Source organism: Pristis pectinata, chromosome 15, assembly GCF_009764475.1.
Source record: "Pristis pectinata isolate sPriPec2 chromosome 15, sPriPec2.1.pri, whole genome shotgun sequence".
NCBI classification, from domain to species: Eukaryota; Metazoa; Chordata; class Chondrichthyes; order Rhinopristiformes; family Pristidae; genus Pristis; species Pristis pectinata.
The window spans coordinates 40,290,266-40,303,620 of NC_067419.1; positions in this window are offsets into that span (position 1 = coordinate 40,290,266).

The window sequence follows — 13,355 nt, forward strand, 5'->3', positions numbered from 1 at the left end:
CCTCACCATCTGGGACATGCCCTCTTCTCGTTACTACCATCGGGGAGGAGGTACAGGAGCCTGAAGACCCAAACTCAACGATTTAGGAACAGCTTCTTCCCCTCCGCCATCAGATTTCTGAACAATCCATGAACCCACGATTATTCATTATTCCTTTCTTTTGCACTATTTATTTATTTTTGAAATTTATAGAGTTCCATGTCTTGGCACTGTACTGCTGCTGCAACACAACAAATTTCATGTCATATGTCAGTGACAATAAACCTGATTCTGATTCTGATAGAGACCCTTCATCTAGTCTGAAAGATAGAGGGGAGATAGCCGGTGCAGAGAGGTGGAGGGAAGGGGTGAAGCAAGACCTGGCAGGTGATAGGTGGATCCAGGTGAGGTGGTGGGGGGGGGGGGTGATAGGCAGATGGGGGAGGGGAGAGCGGGAATGGCATCAAAAGCTGGGAGGCAAAAGGCAGAAGTGACAAAGGGCAGAAGATTCCAACTCTTGCTCCACTCCTTCCCTCCATCTTATTACACTAGGTATCTCCCCTCTATTATTCAGGCCAGATGAAGGGTCTCAACCCGAAACGTTGACTGTCCATTTCCCTCCATAGATGCTGCCTGACCCACTGAGTTACTCCAGTGTTTTGTGTGTTTCTCCTGATTCCAGCATCTTCCATCTCTTGTGTCTCCTTACAGACACACATGATAGTCTGAGTGACTTCATTCTGTGCTGTATAATGACGCCATGGCACCCTTTATATGTGGGCAACATCCTTGTGAATTTTGCATTGGGTTTGTTGGGTTTCAGTGGGTAAATTAAACCAAGGTCAGTTTTGAGACATCTATCCATACAACATTCAGCAGCAATTTAAGTTCACAACTGCCTGTATGAGTAAGTCCATCGCCTTACTTTAGTTCCCTTACCCACATCTTGGGTTCCAACCTGAGCGTCCATCTTCAGTGTGATTGAGGTATTCAAGATCTCTTGGAGAACCTCCTTCGAACTTTCCCAAAGGGATCCATTTTATTTAATTATTATGAAGTTCAAAATAATTCAGACTGAAATTTTATTGTGCAATTATTAGTTAAGAAGTTTAGGAGGCCATTCAGCCCAACATATCTGGGCTAATACTTCGTTCAAGCTATACAGTTAGCCCTAATTGCTTGTACTACCCTTGCTGATACCACTTGGCAATGAACTTACTTTCCTTTTCAATTATTTATCTAATTTCCTTCTGATAGTTGCTGTTGAATTGGATTCCACTGAATGCCCTATCAGGCAGTTCATTCTAGATCACAACAAACCGCTGTGTAAAAATGTAAATTTCTCCTCCTCTCTCCTCTAGGTTAGTATACCAACTTGTTAAAAAAAACTGGCCTGAAACACTACAATTCCTATAAATGGTTTGAAATTAATATACATTAATTTTCATTAATAATTATTAATCGTACATTATTAATCCCATAACGTACAGCTGCATTGCCAGCTCTCAGTGCAGCAAGATATACTGAGAAATCTGAGCAAGGATTTGAAAGAATATTTTGAAGGATCTTTATTAGATTTTATCCTGGTGCTCGCAAGTAGCTCTTTGGAATGGATGTGTCTGCTGATGGACTATTCAAGCTAAGAATCCAGAGGCAAAAACACGAGCCAAAAAACTGTTTGATGAATTCCTGCTGGCTTGAATTACGAAATTTATTTGGCAATCCAACGGATCAATGCTCTATAATGTAATAACAGAGAATGTGCAGCATTGACCTTCATAATTTCTCACCCAGGCTTTTACCTTCTGGCCTTCTGTAATGTAATATAATTGCAGTGTTTGTAATATGCAAAGGCTTCATCTACATACTGGAATAATTTGCAAATGTATTTGTTGCATTTATCAAAGTAGAAGAGCAGTGACGAAGGCCAAGGAATTCAAAGACAATATAAAGCTTCTTCACAGGCAAAGATCATGAACAGGAACTATAAATGGGCGCCTAACGTACCCACAGGTTTGGTCTCAGTGTTTAAGGAGGAATAAACTAGCACTGGATTTAGTACAGAGAAGGTTCTCCTGTGATGAAGGGATTGTCTTGTGAGGAAATGTTGAGCAGAATAGGCACATGCTCTTTGGCATTCTGAAGAAGGAGAAGTGACCTTCGTGAATATTCTGAGAGGGCTTGACAGAGTGAATGTTGAGGGGATGTCTCCCCACACCGTGGAATCCAGAACATAGCTCCAGGATAAGGGGGGGTCACCTATTTGAGACTGAAATAAGGAGGGATCTTTATCTCAGCAAGGTCATGACTCTGTGGAATCCTCTACCTCAGGGAGTTATGGTGGCTAAACTCATTATATTCAAGGCCATGATGGACAGATTTGTGATTCAAGGGAAGTCAAGTGTTATGGAAAACAAGCAGGAAAGTGGAGCAGAGGCCACCATTCTATTGGTTTGAGAGGCCACATAGGCTACTCCTGCTCTCGTTTCCTATGTTCTCCAATGGTTCCAATCTGCCTTAGCCATCACACGCCATCATTTGTTGTACGAAAGTCCTTTCTGTCTCCTGGTCCTGTTCTCCCCAACCCCAGCCTCTCAGTTTCATTCCCCTGCCCCACCTGGTTCCATCTACATATCACCCACACACTAAATCTTGTTCAGAATCAGAATGACGTTTATTATCACTGACATATGTCATGAAATTTGTTGTGTTGCGGCAGCAGGGGAAGATGTCTGCTCCTGAAACGCTGAGTGTGGGTCTTCAGGCTCCTGTACCTCCTGCCTGATTGTACTAATGAGAAGAGGGCGTGTCCCATATGGTGAGGGTCCTTAATGATGGATGTCACCTTCTTGAGGCACCGCCTCTTGAAGATGTCCTCGAAGATGGGGAGGGTTGTGCCCGTGATGGAGCTGACTGAGTCTACAACCCTCTGCAGCCTCTTGCAATCCTGCACATTGGAGCCTCCATACCAGGCGGTGATGCAACCAGTCAGGATGCTCTCCACCCAACATCTGTAGAAATTTGCAAGAGTTTTTGGTGACATACCAAATCTCCTCAAACTCCTAACGAAGTAGAGTCGCTGGCGTGCCTTCTTCATGATCGCATCAACGTGTTGGGCCCAGGATAGATCCTCTGAGATGTTGACGCCCAGGAACTTGAAGCTGCTCACCCTTTCCACCGCTGACCCCTCAATGAGGACTGGTGTGTGTTCTCCCAACCTCCCCTCCCTGAAGTCCACAAGCAATTCCTTGGTCTTGCTGACGTTGAGTGTGAGGTTATTGTTGCGACACCACTCAACCAGCCAATTTATGTGATGGGCAGGTTCTCCTCTCCCTGCCCTTCACCCCTCCCTTATCTAGTTCCACTTTCCTTTCTTATCAGATTTCAGCATCTGCAGCCTCTTGTTTCCACCTATCACCTTCCATCCTTTCTCTCTACCTCCATTGTCCCCTTTCCCCATTGGCTCCATCTGCCCCCTTTGAGGTCAGATGAAGGGCCTCGACCCAGAATGTCAACTGTCTGTTTCCCTCCACAGATGCTGCCTTACTCCAGCATTTTGTTTGTTGCTCCAGATTGCAGCACCTGTGTCTCCATTGTGCTCCCTTCTTTCTCTCTACCTATCACCCAACAGCCACTGTCTCCCTCCCCCACCTCTCTCTCTCCCCCATCAGCCCATCATCTCCCTCCTCACCTGGATCCACCTATCATCTTCCAGCCCCCACCTCATCCCTCCCTCTCACCTCTTTATACTGGCTATCTCCCCTCTCAGCCCTGATGAAGTGGCTCGACCAGAAACATTGACTTTGGCTCCACAGATACTGCTTCACAGACTGAGTTCTCCCAGCAGTTTTGTTTTTTGCTCCAGATTCCAGCATCTGCAATCTCTCTTATCTCTCCATTTGTCGTGCTAGTGAAATGGGCACCATTCTGGTCTCTGAGTCTGAAGGTTGTGACTTCTCCAGGACCACTTGGAGAACTTGGACCTCATCACAGCCTTGGCTCAAACATGGACCAAAGAACTGAATTCCAGAGGTGAGGTAAGGGAGACTGTCGTTGGCAGCAAGGCTGTGTTTGACCATGTGCAGCATCAAGAAGCACTGGTGTCTTTGAAGTCAATGGGCATCAAGGGGTAAACACTCCAATATCTCACGCATGTAAAGGTGGTTGTGGTAATTGGAGGTCTATCATCCCAGCTCCAGAGTAACCCTGCAGAAGTTCCTCAGGAAGTGTCCTAAGCCTAACTATCATCAACTGTTTCTTCAATCATCTTCCTTCCTTCGTAAGGTCAGAAGTAGGAATAATTGCTGATGATCGCACAATGTTTAAATTCATTTGGATTTCCTTAGCAATGTAGAAACCATACCTGCATACTGCAGGACGTTAACTACAATCAGACATGGGCTGATAAGGTTCATAGAGTTATACAGTACAGAATAAGGTCCTTCAACCTAACGCATCCATACTGATCAAGGTGCCAACCTGAGTTCACCTTCACCCTTCCCTCCCCCCACCTCACTCCACCTGTCTTTCCTTTTTTGCCTCTGTCTCCCAACTCCACCTCTCCCCCTCCACTACCTGGCTCGACCTACCTGTCATCCATCACCCCTCCCTGAGTTCACCAATCACCTCAAGCTCCTGTCTCACCACTCTTCTTCTCCTCTCTATACTGACTGTCTTCCCTCTCTGCTCTCAATCCTGATGCAGGGTTGCAACCCAAAATGTCAACAATTCCTTTCACAGCCACTGCTCGATCTATTGAGTTCCCCCAGCAGATTGCTTATTGTTTCAGATTCCAGTATCTGCAGTCTCTTGTGGCTCCACCTACCGGAGCTAGCCTATTTGTCTGCGTTTGGCCCATATCCCTCTAAACATTTCCTACTCATATACTATCTGAATGTCTTTTAAATGTTGTAATCGTGGCAAATAACATTGGTATCACAAAAGTTCCACACAATGACCATGTCTGGTAAGAGGGAAGCAAACCATCCACCTTTGATGGCCAATGAGAGCACTATTGCTGATTTCCCCAACAACATCCTGGGGGGTGGGGGGGTGGAGGTACTATTAACTAGCCCCCCAGGGTGTTGATGTCGGGGGGGTTAATACTGTGGCAACAGAGATTGGGTATCCAACAACATGTGACTCACCTCTGCACACACCAAATCCTTCCCACCATCTACAACGCACAACTCAGGAACATGACTGAACATACCCCACTTGCCTGAACGAGTACAGATCCAACACTGAAGTAGCTTAAAACTACCCAGGACGAAGCATCCCACTTGATTGGTACTCCATCCACCATCCTAAATGTGCATCCTCTTCATTAATGGTAGTGTAGCGGTTAGCGTAGTGCAGTTACAGTGCCAGCAACTCAGGTTCAATTCCCACTGCTGTCTGTAAGGAGTTTGTACATTCCCCCCCTGTGTCTGCATGGGTTTCCTCCTGGTGCTCTGGTTTTCTCCCACATTTCAATGACATACAGGTTAGGAGCTGTGGGCATGCTATGTTGGCGCTGGAAGTGGCAACATTTGAGGGCTGCCCACAGCACATTCTCAGTAACGCAAAAAGACGCATTTCACTATGTGTTTCGATGTACATGTGACTAATAAATAATATTACGAGCCAGGTTGCTACTCGGTGAATGTCCTTTTAAGGCATCTGGACAATAGTGTAGGAGTGTGTGTGGTGTTATCTGAGGACTGCAAGACTATAACTGGAGCGTACTGGCTGATGCACAGAAAGACAAAGAGACAGGGAGAAAGAGAGAGAGAGAGAGAGACAGGGAGAGAGAGAGAGAGAGAGAAAGAGAGAGAAAGAGAGAGAGAGAGAGACACACACACACACACAGACACACACACTGCTGGTCTCTGTATCGATGGATGAAGAACAATAGCTGTGTCTGTCACTATACAATCCACGTATGGATTTTTGGAGCAATCTGTGGAGTCCATTTTATCGTTAACCTGTACTGGAAAGCAGGTATTTCTGTGGGCGGCCGTGTATCGAACGCCCTCGGTGTGACAGATACTTCGGAATAAAGTAATGGAGATCATCGGTGATTGAGGTGTCATATGGGTTCCACCGTGGAACATGTGGATTTCGTAAATTTTCTCTACATTCTCTCTCCAATCTACTGTGGTTTTGCAAAAGCCTTTGCTCATCGTCCTCCCTTATGACTTGCTGAACTGAACTTTGAGAACTATTCCTAGACTTGGGGGTTTGGGAATTTGCCACACACACACTTCGAGTTTATTTTTGGGGTCAATGTTTAATATCTAACATTTTTTGTTTCTCTTAAGTAGTTATTAATAAATAGATTCTAACACTTATACATGGCTCGTTGTGTTTCTATTGTTGCTGGTACGTAACAATAGATATCTTATAATGTCACACAATGGCTGCAAATGTGTACCATCTATGAAATGTACTGTGGTTACACAACTTGGCTACTCTAACAGTACCTCTCAAGCTCATAACCTTTATCAACAAGAGGGATAAGTACAGCAGCTGCATGCAAACACCACCACTTGCAAGTCTCCCTCAAAGTCACACACCATCATGACTTGGCATCATGATTCATTCACTTTCGCTCCGACTCAACAGTTTTCCGGGACCTTCTCCGGACCATGCAGAACGGAGAATGATTATCCAAAAATTGCAAATGCTGGATATGTAAAATAACACCAGGAAATCCTGGAACACTCAGCAAATTTGGCGGCAACTGTGGAAAGAGAAATATCTCAGGCCGAAAAACCTTCACCAGAACAGAGGAAGAGGGAAAGAAGTTAGCTTTAAAGTTTCTGAGGGGGTGGAGTGGGATGGATCGGACAGAGGGAATATCTCTGACAGGGTTGCTGTTGTGAAAAGCTACCGATGAAGTCATCTGGTTGATAGATTAATAAGGGGGGGGGGGGGGGGAGAGAGAGAGACAGAGAGATGAGAGAGAGATCAAAAATTGTGCTGGAAGCCCTATTGGCCTGTTTTATGTCACAAAGAATCAGTGCATAAGCTTAATTCTGGGTGATTTTCAAAGGACCTAAAAGTGTGGAGGTTGGGGGTGATATGCAGAGGGTGATGTATACACCAGTGTGTTCATCCAATAAAATTCAGTTTGACAGAATTCAACATTGATTTTTCAAAATACTGCTTGCTAATGCCTGCACTTTCATGCCTGTCCATATTTTAACACAATTGCAAAACTTAAAATGTATTTATTGAAGGGTTTCAAAATTTGAGTTGATGTTTCTTTCATTATTTCCACCTATAATTTATATGGAAAAGCTTAAAGTATTTTAAACTGAAGAAAGGTGTTTTCTTAATATTGATGTTACCAAAAGGGGAGAATTACTTATCCACTGGTGTCTGTTATAGACCAATTCTTTATGGTAAGCTTATGTTGCCTATGTTTTTATAGTGAATACACTCAAAAAAGTACTTCATTGGTGTATAGCGCTTTGGAGCTATCCTTGGTCGTTAAAGCAAGTTCTTTCATGTTACTAGTTATATAAATTGAAAGCTATGTTACAAGTTCTCATCAAAGGTACTCAGAAATGACAAAAGCAATCTTCAATATATTGTGTGTTTCAACCAGAGGACATTCATTTCTTCCCCAGTAAAATTAATATCAACATACTTAAATTACATCACATTTCTAAATTGGCTCAAATGTGCCTGATGTTTCTTTTTGTCAAAGCTAAGGGGATTAATATTTGTTCATGAGCAAGAAATAAGATCCTATGAGATTCGAGTTATACAAAACAGGATCAAACTCCTTTAATATTTCATCAGCCATAACTGAATAAGGGAGAGAAAATCCTTAACTGACTCTTGCACCCGATCAGGGTCCAAATGTTTAATTCCTATCAACTTTTCCCCGTGATTCTCATCTACTTTGTAGGTTAGCAAGGTTAATGAAATGAAGGTTGTTTCCCATTCAAGGCTATATATCGATGTAGATTTTCAAGGATATGGGTGACACTGGCTGGGTCACATTCGATGACCATGCTGAGAAGGTAAAGGACAATTGTCCACTATAACACAAGACCTAAATGCCATGCTAGGTCATAGTCATAGAGTCATTCAGCACAGAAACAGGCTCTTCAGCCCACCATATCCATGCCAACCTTTTTGCCTAGCTGCACTAATCCCATTTGCCTGGATTATGACAATATCCTTCTATGCGTTGCCCATTTAAGTGCCTGTCTAAATGCCTCCTAAACTTAGTCATTGTATCTGATTCCACCAGCTCCTCTGGCGGCAGTTTCCAAGTATTGGTATTGGTTTATTATTGTCACTTGTACCGAGGCACAGTGAAAAACTTGTCTTGCATACCGATCGTACAGGTCAATTCTTTACACAGTGCAGTTACATTGAGTAAGTACAGAGTGCATTGATGTAGTACAGGTAAGAACAATAACAGTACAGAGTAAAGTGTCACAGCTACAGAGAAAGTGCAGTGCAATAAGGTGCAAGCTCACAACAAGGTAGATCATGAGATCAGAGTCCATCTCATCATATAAGGGAACGGTTCAATAATCTTATCACCGTGGGATAGAAGCTGTCCTTGAGCCTGGTGGTACGTGCCCTCAGGCTCCTATATCTTCTGCCTGATGAGAGAGGAGAGAAGAGAGAATGACCCGGGTGGCTGGGGTCTTTGATTATGCTGGCTGCTTCGACAGGGCAGCGAGAGGTAAAAACAGAGTCCAAGGAGAGGAGGCTGGTTTCCGTGATGCGCTGTATCACCAACACTCTGTGCAGAAACCTTTCCCATTAAATCCCATTTAAAACTCCTGCCTCCCACCTTCAGCCTATGCCTTCTTGTTTTCTATACTCCTACCATGGGAAAAGGATTCTGACTACCTACCCTATCTATGCCCCTTTTAATTTTATGCACCTCTATCAGGTCACCCCTCAGCCTCCTTCGTTCCAGGGAAAACAAGCCCAGCCTATCCAATCTCTCCCCACAACTAAAGTCCTGCAGTCCAGGCAACATCCTGCTGACTCCCCTCTGCACACTCTCCAGCGCAGCCACGTCCTTCCTATGGTATGGCGACCAGTTCTGCACACAACACGCCAAGTGCACTCTAACCAGTGTTTTGTAAAGTTGCATCATGACGTTCCAATTTTTATGTTCTGTGTACTGACCTATGAAGGCAAGCGTGCCTTATGCCTTCTTCGCTACCCTATCTACCTGTGTTGCTACTTTCAGGGAACTATGGACTTGACCCCCAAAGTCCCTCTGTTCATCATCATTCCTTAGCAATCTACCATTTACTGTATATGATCTGCCCCTGTTCAACTTTCCAAAACACATCACCTCACATTTCTCAGGATTAAATTCCGCCTGCCTATTTTGGTTATCTTGAAAGCGGTAACCATGTAGTGTGTGGCTGGAATCAGTGTTACCTGACTGGAAGCCAGGTTCACCTCCCTGAAATTGTGTATTCATAACAATTCAATGGTTGCCATGGATATTTTTTCTGGTGCTGAAATAGAGGAAACTAACTTAAGGAGCATCATGAGGAGAAATAGCCTCAGAGGAACAGATAAAAAAATCAGGATGCAAAGGGAGAGGAAGAGGGCAGGCAACCAAGTAAGAAAACAATCAGCAGTGGGCTGGAGTCACTGTGCGGAAGACACTCCAAAGGTCCCAGGATGACATATATTGGAGGATATTGACTCCAGAGGTATCATGATGATCAAATCAGTCATGTCAATGACAGAAGAGGCTTTAGAATTCTCATGCTACCAGATATTGTAAATTTATTCCCACCTTGTCTGGTGGGTTTGATCTCAAATCCACCTGGCCCCTTAGTCATGATTAGTGTAGCTCCATGCATGAGTCCAGCCATACACCACAAGGATATGAATCAACTCAGGTTTACAGACATGAAGGAAGGCCAGCCAGATGGAAACATAAAGTCAAGAGGACATTGATGAATGAGGGTGCAGAAGAGGTTTACCAGGAGGCTGCCAGGATTAGAAGGTATGAGCTATAAGGAGAGGCTGGAGAAACTGGGGTTGTTTTTTCCAGAGCATCGGAAGCTGAGGGGAGACCTGATAGAAGCTTATAAAATTATGAGAGGCACAGAAAAGGTAGTCAGAGTCTTTTACCAGGGTAGAAGTATCAAGAGCTAGAGGGCATGCATTTAATGTGTGAGGGAGAAAGTTTAAAGATGTTCAGGGCAAGTTCTTTTACACAGGGAGTGGTAGGTGCCTGGAACTGACTGCCATGGATAGTGGTGGAAGCAGATATGATAGTGGTGCTTAAGATGTGTTTTAGATAGACACATGGATATTTCAGGAATGGAGGGATATGGATCATGTGCAGGCAGAAGAGATTTTGTTTAATTCGGCATTGTTCAGTGCAGACATTGTGAGCCAAAGGGCCTGTTCTGTTCTACATTTTATGAAACTTCTATGCTTTGCAGACAAATCGTTGTCTTGAAATTTTTTTGTCAAGGCTGAAATTTTTTGATCATTGCCAAAAAATCACCGACCATTCCACACTAACCTGACACAGAGTTGCCCTGAAAAGAAGAGCGGATGCAAGATAGTGACAAGGCCTCAGGTGAGGCCTTGCTCTCAGAATGCCCTTATGACAGCTCGCTCCTGTCAAAGGCCTTTGAACTATTTTAAATGTCTCAGATAGCCAGAGGCATTTAAAATCAATTCAAATATACTTAAATGATGAAGTATTTTAAAATTATTAAATAAACTTAAAGTCTTAGCTAATTAAAATATTAAGATAAAGATAAAATGAACAAGCTACTTACCTGCATTTACCTACTTACTTACAGTGTGACCAAATTCATATGAAAGGGGTCATTCTTCTCTCTGCACAAGTGTGATGCTGAGGGGCCAGGTGTGAAGTGACCCTCTCCTCAGCACATCAATTCTCCATCACCAGATCAGCACTTGAGTCCAGATTCAGAGCGGGAGTCTGCTGCACTGACATCTGACCTCCAGTTCATCTCTGACTTCCACTTTGGAAGGGGCAGGTGTGGCGACATTGAGCGATGAGGACATCACAAGCAGTCCTTGACAGAACCGGCAGGCACAGAGGAGCAAGTAGTCCAATGTCTGTGGATTCCTTTGACTCATTAAAGCGAGGGATATGAATGTGGGGAAATCGTCTGGAGACAGACGGATTTTTAGCTGCCTACTGGTCATAAGATTGGCATCGCTTACAGACTGGCCAATATTCCCTTCCGTTTATTTCACTGACCAGCCAATCCATGCCAATAGTATTACACGTGGAGTTACAACTATAAGGAAAGACTGTACAGCTGAACAGGCTGAGATATCATTTTCTAGAAATGAGGAGGCTCATCTTAAGAAGGTGAACATTCAGGTGTATGTTGAGAAGGTTGGGTGGAAATTGCTTAACAAAACGCTTGCACTAAATACACAACAAGACTGAGCCTAACAATCTGTGTGCTGCACTCCAGCTCCAAATTTGACTCTTTTAATTTCAACTGAGCTGAGTTTGAGAAGTCCTTGTTTAGTTGCCATGCCAGCATTTATTACCCATCCTTAATTGCCCCTGTACTGAGGTGGGACTTACGGTGATGGCATCTGAAGTTATATATCAGCAAGACTTGGCAGGAACAGCAGATTCTCTTCCCTAAAAGGACATTAACACACCAAATGGGATTTTACAGCAGAGAACATAGAACACTACAGCACAGTACAGGCCCTTCGGCCCACAATGTTGTGCTGACATTTTATCCTGCACTAAGATCTATCTAACCCCTCCCTTCCACATAGCCCTCCATTTCTCTATCATTCATGTGTCTAACTAAGAGTCTCTTAAATGTCCCTAATGTATCTGCCCCCACAACCTCTGCAGTTTTATAGATTGTTACCAAGATCAGTTTTATTTAATTACTTGAACTTAAATTCTTCAGCAGCCACAGGGGAATTCAAACTCTTTCAATCAATAGTTCAGAATTCTGGCTGCTACATAGCCAACACCGCATTTCTGGAATACAATGTGCAGTCAATACTATATAGTATGAAAAGTGGGAAAAATTTAGTACTGTATCTACCTGAGGATCAAGTGTGGGAATCCTTCCTACGTGTACATGTTAAATACATAACCCCACTGAGTCCACAACTGGAAGTCATAATTGTAATACATTCAACAGAGATCACAGGAAGAATCTCAATACTGCAAGAGCGGTGAATGTGGAGCGTGTTAACACATATATGGTTGAGGGAAATGGCATTGATGGATTTGGGGAAGAGAAGTCTGAGGGAGGATAGAAGGAAATGTTCAAAGGTCTAAATGTCATTGAGTGAAGGGAGGCTTTTATGGAGCAGAAACATTGACATTGACTCACTGTCCAACTGTCCAATTACTGTGGTGAGAATTTTATGCATTTTTTCATTCCTTATGGAGAGTCAACATACAAAATCTTAGACAAGATGAGACAAGTGGTTCATCCAATGTTTCTGATTCAGACAAAGCTTAGCTAGATGTAGAAACTTGCCTTAATGTGATTCCTATTATATCCTCAGCACATCCCATGATAGTAATTATGATGTATGGCCACTGTTGCAAAAACCCAGAGTTATTAATTTACATAACAATATCTAGTTAAGATTGTTTTGGTTAAGGGGGATCTTTCCTATTCTTCTAATAATTCCAGAGAACCTTTGGTATCCATTCAAGCAGGGTGAACCCAAGCCTCTCCATTTTATTTCTCGTCTGACACACGGTGCAGTGCTCCTCCAGTACCACAGTTAAGGGCCAGGTAAAGTTAAGTACTGAAGCAACTTGAACCCATTTCCTTTCAACTCAGGAATGAGTCCAACCATCGAGCCAAGGCTTTGGTCATGCTGTGGATCTTAATTCTGAAAGTATTTCTTACCATTTTATTCCACCTTAAACACCAGCTAGTATTTTTATTCTTCTAAGTGGACTAGATCAGTGACAATTTCTGTTGTTTGCTTTATACTTTTGCTTTTGGACAGTCTGAGTTCATGTACAAGTCCGAGGGTCATAGCCTGAGCTGAATTATATTGGTGCAACTTCAGAGCAGACTGGCATCTGAAACTGTGAATGACAATTCACTGAATTCAGTCAAGCAAGAGATGTTTGTTGGTGGGCCATAGATCGCCTCTTCCAAAAGATAATTTCAGAAGAGAATTTGGGGCCAGAGGGATGCCTGAGATTAGATTTCCCAGACTTTTTTTATTGCACTTGGGTCAGGATTTATACCCCAAAGAATCAAAGAATGATCACACACAGAAGTATTTGACTCTACGTGAGAGGTATTCAGCTTGTCCTATTTGCTTTCTGTGACAGTTCTCCAGCTCCCTAGTTTAATTGCTTCTCCTGTGAAGTGACAGGTTCTAAGGAAGGTGGA